Source organism: Tribolium madens, unplaced genomic scaffold (genome assembly GCF_015345945.1).
Source record: "Tribolium madens isolate multiple individuals breed KSU strain unplaced genomic scaffold, Tmad_KSU_1.1 Scaffold_91;HRSCAF=231;Tcas5.2_LG7, whole genome shotgun sequence".
NCBI lineage: Eukaryota > Metazoa > Arthropoda > Insecta > Coleoptera > Tenebrionidae > Tribolium > Tribolium madens.
In genome coordinates this window covers 15190354-15199558 of record NW_025401063.1, presented here as the reverse complement: position 1 = coordinate 15199558, position 9205 = coordinate 15190354, and positions in this window count along the sequence as shown.

Here is a 9205-nt window from a genome sequence, read left to right as displayed (position 1 = left end):
AGGACGGAAATCAGATCAGTTTTAAAATATTTACGCTTCGACTTGTTTAGAATTGTTATTAGACAGCACAATAAATAACTAATTCCAAATGTCCAAAACTTATTTTTGTCTAAATCATTAAAAAGTGGATATTAAGAGTCATAACATTAGTTACAAAGTTAGTGCCTTAAATGATAAATTATCAAACATACTTGGTGAAACAGTAATAACAGCAATAATTTATTAAATTCGCTCGTTACTTAATAACTTTATAATGGATGAACTTCCTTGTCTAGCATTAAATTCTGCATTCTTTCAAACTACACAGTCGTTAAACACCCAAACAAATCTCGATTTTTTATAAACCGTCTGGCAAAACGATAATTAATTCCGACTGGCAACCAATTCGTAACATATTATGCAAAATGCAGTTTCGACAGGCCTAGAGGTAACCTTCAAGGACATTAGAATTATGATGCGGCTTTTTTTGACCAAATAATTTTATGTCTGAGTTGTAACTTGATACCATTGCAGGCCGCAATAGGTAAAAGGATGGTTGAATTTACTTTGACTATTTGGATTTATTTATTTATTTATTTACGGGAAACCCCATAATTATAAGTTATAAATACATAGCGTATACACTAGGAAACATAATATAAATACCTTACTTAACATAATATAAATACCCTATCTAGCATAAACTAATAAAATTATTTAATTAATTTCTTTACAAAACTTTTAAATCTATTATAATTACATAAAAAAGGTCAAATTCATCGTCATTGTTCAGTAGGTTTGCATGGATCATCATACGTCTAACAGGACTGTTAAATGTTATGTTGGTGCAGGAAGTTGAGATTCTAAATAAGTTTTGACACCTAGTTGATGAAGAAGGTATCATGAAAGAAATTTTGCACAACAAATTTGAATTTTCCAGATGACAAGACTATACAAAACAAATCGGAAACCTTCCTACGAGACTCCAAAGTCTGTATGTTCATTATACAGGGTGTTTGTGGATTGCGAGCAAATATTTTAACTACTAAGAGAATTTGTTATGAAAAGTCGAATTGAAGAGCAAACAAATTCCGTATCCAAAATTGCAATTTTCCCCATATGATTTTCATGAGCCGTTCAGTGTGTCTGTCCTTGTTAGTTGGAAGTAAAAATATCAATGAAAATAAATTGCATTGAATGTTGACCGTGAAAGTTTTTATAGAGAAAAAAGAAAACTTTTTTTCCAAAAAAATTATCACTTGTTTACACGTGTCAGTTTTGTTAGTCGTTAATGCGCTTTCGGGTGAATTGTGCACATCGATTTGAAACAAGTCATTATGACCAACTACTCAAACGCCAAATTAACTAGTGAACGGACATCACTTCCAAAACCGATTTTCACTAAATGTTTGGGCAGCGATCATTGAAGATCACCAAATTGGACCCCACATATTACCTCAACGTTTGTTTAACTAGTGCCGTTTATCTGGATTTTTTGGAAAATGTGTTGTCCGATCTGGTGGAGAACGTGCCCATGGCGACACATGCGGTATTTGGAGTGGAGTGGAGTGGAGCTCCATCAGAGTATGCCAAAGTCGTCACCCATGGATTGAACAATCATTTTCCCTAGAAATGGATTGGTCGCCAATGACCACCGCGGTCACCAGATTTAAATACGTGTGTTTTTTGGGGGGTTCACATGAAACAATTTGTGAATTAGTGTACGCAGCTCAAATTTATACCTTCGAAGGGCTGTGTGTGCGAACGCAAGCTTCCCTAGCCCGAAGAGTACAAGAAGTGTGCATTGCCAACGAATGACCACATTTCGAGCAATTTTTTATAATAGCAAGTATTGACCCACTAACATTGGCACTGATCTACCCTAATGTAGCGATAATTTTATTGTCTTTACGCTGTTTACGTTCCAAAGTTTTTTCTTATGAATGATTGTAAACATGGTATTAAGACATAGGCGAGGACGGGTTTTCAGCCTCAATTTATTTTTAATTTTAACTCAGAAATGACGTGCTTTCGACAAAAGTTGGAATAACGAAAGTTGTTTCTTTTGACGAGTCCTATCAGTGGTTAAAATATTTGCTCGCAGTCCTCAAACACCCTGTATTTTAAACCCAAGAATAGTCGCCTTGATGATGTTGACGCACCATTTTGTATTCTATGGATCGCAAGAATTTTCTTTGAACTTTCTCAAGAAGGTCAACATCATATCTGTAAAAGGGTGACCATATCACCGAGCAATACTCCAAAATAGAGCGGACTAAAGAACAATACAGAATTTTAAGAGAAAAGAGAAGTTGCAGACAAGTCTCAACAAGAACGCCAAATAAACCCCCACATTTTCATAGCTTTGTTAAAAATATGTTGATAGTGGCTCCTAAATGCCAATTTACATTCAAAAATTACCCCCAAGATCGCGAATTTCTTTTACATATTCCAATTCAGTGTCACCTATAAAATACCTATGAGAAATAGTAGATTTTTTATTAGAAAAAGTAATTAATGACACTTATTGGCATTTAAATACAATTTATTGATATTGCACTACCTGTACAAGCCATCCAAATCTACCTGTAATGCATGAGCATCCTGACTTGATTGAATAGTTGAAAAAAGTCTTCGGCGAAAAACAAAAACTGAGAAAAACTGAAGCATTCGCTTAGATCATTGATAAAAAGAAGAAACAATATAGGACCACAATGAGAACCCTGAGGCACACCAGAAGTAACTTCAATTTTTTTTAGAAATAAAATTACCAATCTTCACTTGTCTATCTGTTAAAAAGATTGCAACCAACAAACAGTGGAGAGTTTATCAATTAATATTTTTATGTTAACACGATCAAAGGCTTTCGAAAAGTCTGTGTAAATTGAATCAACTTGTTTTTTTATCACAAGCCTCGTCAAGATATGTATAATACTCTAAGAGAGATTGTCGACTTGTTCTTGCAAAAGCCATGTTGTTGAGAGCAACAATACAATCAAAAATTTTAGGTATAATTGATTGGTTACATACACCCCTGTAATTTTCAATTTTACTGCGATCACCAGTTTTAAATATAGGAATAACAAAACTGTTTTTCCAAATACTAGCAAACTTTCTTTCATTAAGCGATGCTTGAAATAAGATGTATAACGGAATAGACAAAGTAAACACACATAATTTTAGCAAAATACTTGGAATACCATCGGGCCCACTTTTGTAAGAGTCTTTCAATTCGAGAATGTTGTCAAAAACTTCACCTAAAGTGACATCCAAGCCTTGATCATTGATAGTATTGTTTGTAAATTTAGAAGTTGGACAGTCACTAGTACTAGCCTCATTAACGGTATAAACAGTAGAAAAAAGTCAGCAAACGAATTATATATTGTGAATATTGTGACCTTCTTTAACAGATAGATGTATTTTTCCCTAGTTCTAGGAATATTTCTAACAAAAAAGGAAAAAAAGGATTTTTTTCAATTTTTTTTAATAATGTAGAGATTTAAAAAAAAAATTTTTCAGTGAAAATCTCATTTTTTTCACACTGCTGACACAGTTTCAAAAATTACAAAAATTTTTAATATAAATATTGTAACTTCGCCAAGTTAGCGCATTTGTATATGAGTTTAGCACATAGTAACGCGGAAACCAAAAATGTATTTTACTAATTATTGCAGTTCATTTAATGTTTTAGACGAATATTTAAAATTAATGAAATACCATAATTTATAAGTATAAATAAAAATTAAGTAGGTGTCTAAATATACACGTTTATTTGAATTTGTTTTAATTGACTTGTATGTATTTTATTTTTTTATTTCCTTAGTAAAATTTATTTTAATTTATTGTTATATATTATTTATTGATTTTTGTTGTTTTGAGTTAACAAATTTTTATGTTGTATATATTTATATTATGTTACCTCAACAAAATAGGCCTATGAAATATTATCTTTTTAATTTTTTAAGTAGTTTAGGGAATTCTAGGGAATTTAGAAGCTACAATCTAGGGACAAGCGCTTAATCTCATCTGGCATCACTGATATAGCTGCTTATTTAGAGACTTACACTGAGATCTTAATGATTTGAAGTAATTGTAATCATCTATGTTACAAGACTTTTTAAAATTAGAATGGGCCATTTTTTTGTCGGCAAAGATTTTTTAGGTTCTGGTTAAACCATCGAGGAAATTTGTATTTGCGACTAATAGTTTTTTTAGGAATTTTAAGGAACCATTAAAAAGAATATCATAAAAAAAATTACTTTGTCTTCCAAAGACAATGTTTCAAAAACTGCCAAGATACGGAAGCTAAAAAATTGTTCAGTAAAACATAATTTCCTTTAAAAAAATCGAAGACTTCAATTTCACAATTTAGAGTAGTTGTAGATTTCGCTAGCAGAAGAATTGTGATGCAAACTATTGTCAAATAAAGATTGCTTACTGAAGCAGAAAAATGATGAGCTCACTTCTTATTAGTTTACCGGTATTTGCGATTTAAAGCTGCATAACAAAAATAATATTTCTTTAAATTAATAAATGATTGGAAGGCACTGAACATTTGGAATTGGTAATTTGCCGAAATAAAAAGAATTGTACTGAATTATAATTATAAACAAAATTACGAGTATAATTAGCTTCTCTTGATATTAAATTATTACTTTCGTTTAAACGGAAGCTTCAAAATGACAAATATGGAATTCAGGTTGTAAATTGTGCATATTTTAGTTATTAATTTAAATAAATAATAAATTTCGTGTCGAGTCGTCTGTTTTGGTATTTTAATCAAGTAAAATAATGAACTTGTAATTTTTGCTTGTAAATCAGTGTGTGTAATGTCAGGGGCAATAAAAGTGTTTCTAATTTTTTGTGTAAATATTTGTAAACAATTTCTTTGGTTCGGTATATACAAAGTTATTTCCGGCATTTTCTATCGTTTTCCTGTCAAAAGATAAAATTCTTTGTTTTGTGCATGTTCTTATAATGTAATTGGTTCTACATGACAGCAGTGATAGCAATAATTGTTATATTGCGGTCATAATAATGCGATAACCAAAGCAGTTATGCAATTTTTATTTTAGTTTACTGTCACCATAATCGTCAAATAAGAGTAATGTTAAAGTTAATAACCTTTTTTGATTTATGCCAACATTAGCGTGAATTCATTCCGTTATCGATAAAGCCAGCAATCGTTAAACTGTGAATGTTTTTCCCTTGACTAGTCAACACCAACAAGGGTAAACGAATTAGTATCGTTTAAAGCGATTTTCCTGTACTTAACTGCAACTGTTATTATTGGAGAGACCGTTAGATAAATCCAGACGATTCAAGTCCACATATTATACAAACGTAGGGCCTAATTGTCATATTACATTTCGGCATTATTTAAATGCGAAACGCGTTCGTTCACTTTGACAATGGGTTTTCTCGCATGGCTTCATCCGAAACCACAAGTAACCCGAGATGGCCGATGATGACAAAACTGGAGATATTTTAAATTCATAAAACTTGTAGGCCCTGGGTACCTCCTGTGTGTTTCGGGGCCAAGACGTCAAAACGGGTTTGCTTTTAGGTTCGCTGTTCTTTTCTGGTCCATATATGGGAGTTTTCAGGGGCTTCTAATTTCTATACAAACAAACTGTTAACTTACGTGTTTAGTGTGTTGGGAAAAGCAAAGCCGAATTTTCAAATTCAAATATGTGGTACATAATATATTAAAAGTCGGAGTTGCTACTTATTTTTATTTAGACTTTTTAAAGCTATTTGCTCGTACATTTTTTACAAAAGAAACTGGTGAAACTACATTCAAGGAAAACTCATATTTGACTTCGAAATGTTAAACTTAACATTAAAAAGCAAACGCAAACAAAATTATTCATTCATGTTACTTGCACTAAAATATTCGTAAATACATAAATAAAACAAACTGTGATGTCTCATAGCTACAATTTCTAATTTAAACAGCTAATTGCAAGTTTTTATTAATGAAGTTTTATTACAAGCAAAAGCATCAAGATGTTTTTATTTCACATTTACCCAAATTAATAAAAAATCAAAATATTTTCTTTATGTAGGCATTATACTATTAATATTAGTTTTCTTTATAAATCTACGAAGTAATCCAGAGAGAGTGTCTGTTGGTTAACAGATTTGAGATTTGAAAGTATTTTTGTTAATAATTTGCAACACTGCAACCGGATACGATTTTGCTTGATAAATGTACAGTTGCGGAATTAAAATTTCGGGCAGTATTGTCATTTTCATAATGTAAACTCTAAAACAACCTTTACATTAATAACCTCATTTTTGGCATGTTTATGTCATGTTGACTTATTTACTTCCAAAAAAGTGATTTGTGGCATAATAACGGGTAGGCATCAGATCAAAGCGACAATTCAATTACACTTAGTTCAATTAATAAATTTCATAAGACAGACAAATTGTTTAATTAACAATTTTAACAGTAAAAAAGTTTAATTGTCAAATGTTAGTCATCATGACAATAAAAGGTAGTTTACAGTGAACTTTTTAAAGTGACAGAGAAATACTGCCCGAAATTATAATTTACAACCCCTCAAGATTGTTGAATTATTGTTAATCAAAAGCGTATTCCAATGGTAATCTTTTAATATTTACAATGTAAATTTAAAAAATAGATTCATTCATTCTGGATCACTTTGTAGTTTGAAGAATGTCAGCTTGTCACACTGCAGTCGAAACCATAAAAGAAGTAGGTTTTTGCATTTTGACTACCAAAGAAATGACCAAATTGTCTAATATTGCTTCTATTTTTACTAAAAAATGTGATTTATATTTGTACAGTCGATGGACATACAGGGTGCGCCAAAACTCGCGCCCCAGAGAAGACTTTCAAGTAAGGTAAGATACCAGAAACATGAAAAAAATGAAAAAATAAAAAAAATATATATTTTTTTTGACATTTGACATTTTTTTAAGGATACTGATAATTTTGTATATGTTTTTATACAATTATTTAGTAAAGGGACAAAAATTTTGTCAATAAAAGCCACAAATAACATTGAACAGTCTTATTTAGGATAGATACAGCTTCCTTGTTTCCTCTTTTAATAGCCTATAGCAAAAAAACTTGGAAAATTATTTTTCCAACAGAAATAAATAGAGTCAAAGTGCAAACTTTAAACCCTCATAACTTTGAAATTTTATAGATAATTTTTTTTTAACATTTTTTCCATGTTCCTGTTATCTTACCTTATATGGCATTTTTTTCTGGGGCGCGAGTTCTGGCGCAGCCTGTATAGAGTGTTTTATAGAAACACAAAAAATACCAAGTAAGATAAGATACACAAAATATTGAAAATATTATGTTTAGAAAATTAAGTCTGTCAAGAATTTTTGTCATTTATTTTTTGACATCTGACATTTTTGATGTCTTTATTCAGTAAATGTAAAAAAATTTGGTCAATAATAGCTAAAAACAACGTTTAATATACAATTTTTTGTTTCCTCTTCTAACAGTCTGTAGCAAAACAACATGTAAAATTATTTTTCCATAAATAGGGTCAAAGTGCAAAATCTAAACCTCCATAATTTTTTTGAGTTTACAAGAAAAAAAAAATTATCTTTGATTTTACGCCAGGTCAAACATTTGATTTCTATATAAAAAAATCTGTGTTACAACTGAACCCTACTATACTGACAAATTTAAGCACTGTTTCATGCAGAAAAAACATTGTGGATAGTGACAAAAGTGGCGTTGTTCGTAAATAACTATTACTAATAGCTATAATATCCTAGATTGATGCATGTTTAGTTTTCTGTTTGTACGCGATTTCAATGTTGTTACCTTTCTACTTTGTCTCCATTTAAATAATTACTATAACCTGCATTTTTGATTTACCATCATATAAAAAATTCCAAAAAAAAGCTTAAAAATTAATATGAAATTAGTTTTCAATTGAATTTTGTTTGATCTCATGTGGTAATATTGGGATAAATAATAAGGTTTTAATCGCCTAATTAGAACTCGAGATTTAACTCTGTCGGTAGTTTGTCTATTACGTTATTAATATGTTATAGGTAAACATATTTATGGGATTAAAAAGTACTTAATTGCCATTTATCAGACTGAAAATTAATCGGTTTAATTAATCATTTGAAATGTAATAATTAATTTTGATTATACTGAATAAACTATGAATCGAATTAAAAAATGTAAACAAAGGTAAAACAGGCTAACCATTTTTTTAGTTTTGACTATTTTGAGAATTTTCGGTCATTTAATTATAAAGAAAGAATTTTTTTCTCATAGCAACAAAACTTTCAATTCACAAAAAACATGAATTGCGTTTACTATTATTGTACAAATACCAAACTGTAATACGTTTCAATAATTTATTGTGTTAATCGTTAGCACAAATTAGGTTTCAATAATTGGGTATTATTTAGTTTACACTGACCTCGAATGACGCAGATAATTTATTTATAAGTACCTACACATAGTTAACAATTGATAATTTGAAGTTACAATAAAATAAAACCAATTTAAAAACAAATATTTTTTTTTAATTTTATCAGCAACAATAACTTTCACATGTCAACAAGTTAGGTATTTTGTTACTTTTCAAATTTCTTTCGTTATCTGCCATAAGACTAATCAAATTGCATTTATGGACCCACTGATATGAAAACATATGACTATACAGAATACATATACAGGGCTGTTCCGTTTTTATTGTTACAAATTTGAACAGGTAAAAGAATATTCAATTTTAAGACAATTTTAAGACAAATGTCTTGTAAAAGAGCTACACCCTCTGAAAAGGGGTACGTTTTTAATAAAGTTGTATCGAAAAAACGTAAAAGAACTCTTTTTTGTAAAAAACTATGGGATTTAAAATTTTGTTGCTGTAAGTGGCAAGAAACTTCAGCAAAAATAGTAAGAGTTTTTTTAATCCTAAAAATATAGCAAATAATATACCATTTTCAAGTTAATTTGCTAATTTTTTGGCCCATTTTGGTGAAATTTTACTTGAAAAAGGCAAAACTAATTTCGTTTTCGACCCCTAATTTGGGTATTTTAGCAAAATTGTGTGAAAAAAATCAGTTTTGGCTTAAAAACGTTTTTATTCGCTTGAAAATAAATGGAATTAATACAATTTTTTGCCTAATTAATTTTTGAGCCTTTTTGGGCATCAAAAAAAATTGAGATTTTTACTCAAAATGTAAAAAATCCCTATATTATTAAGAAAAA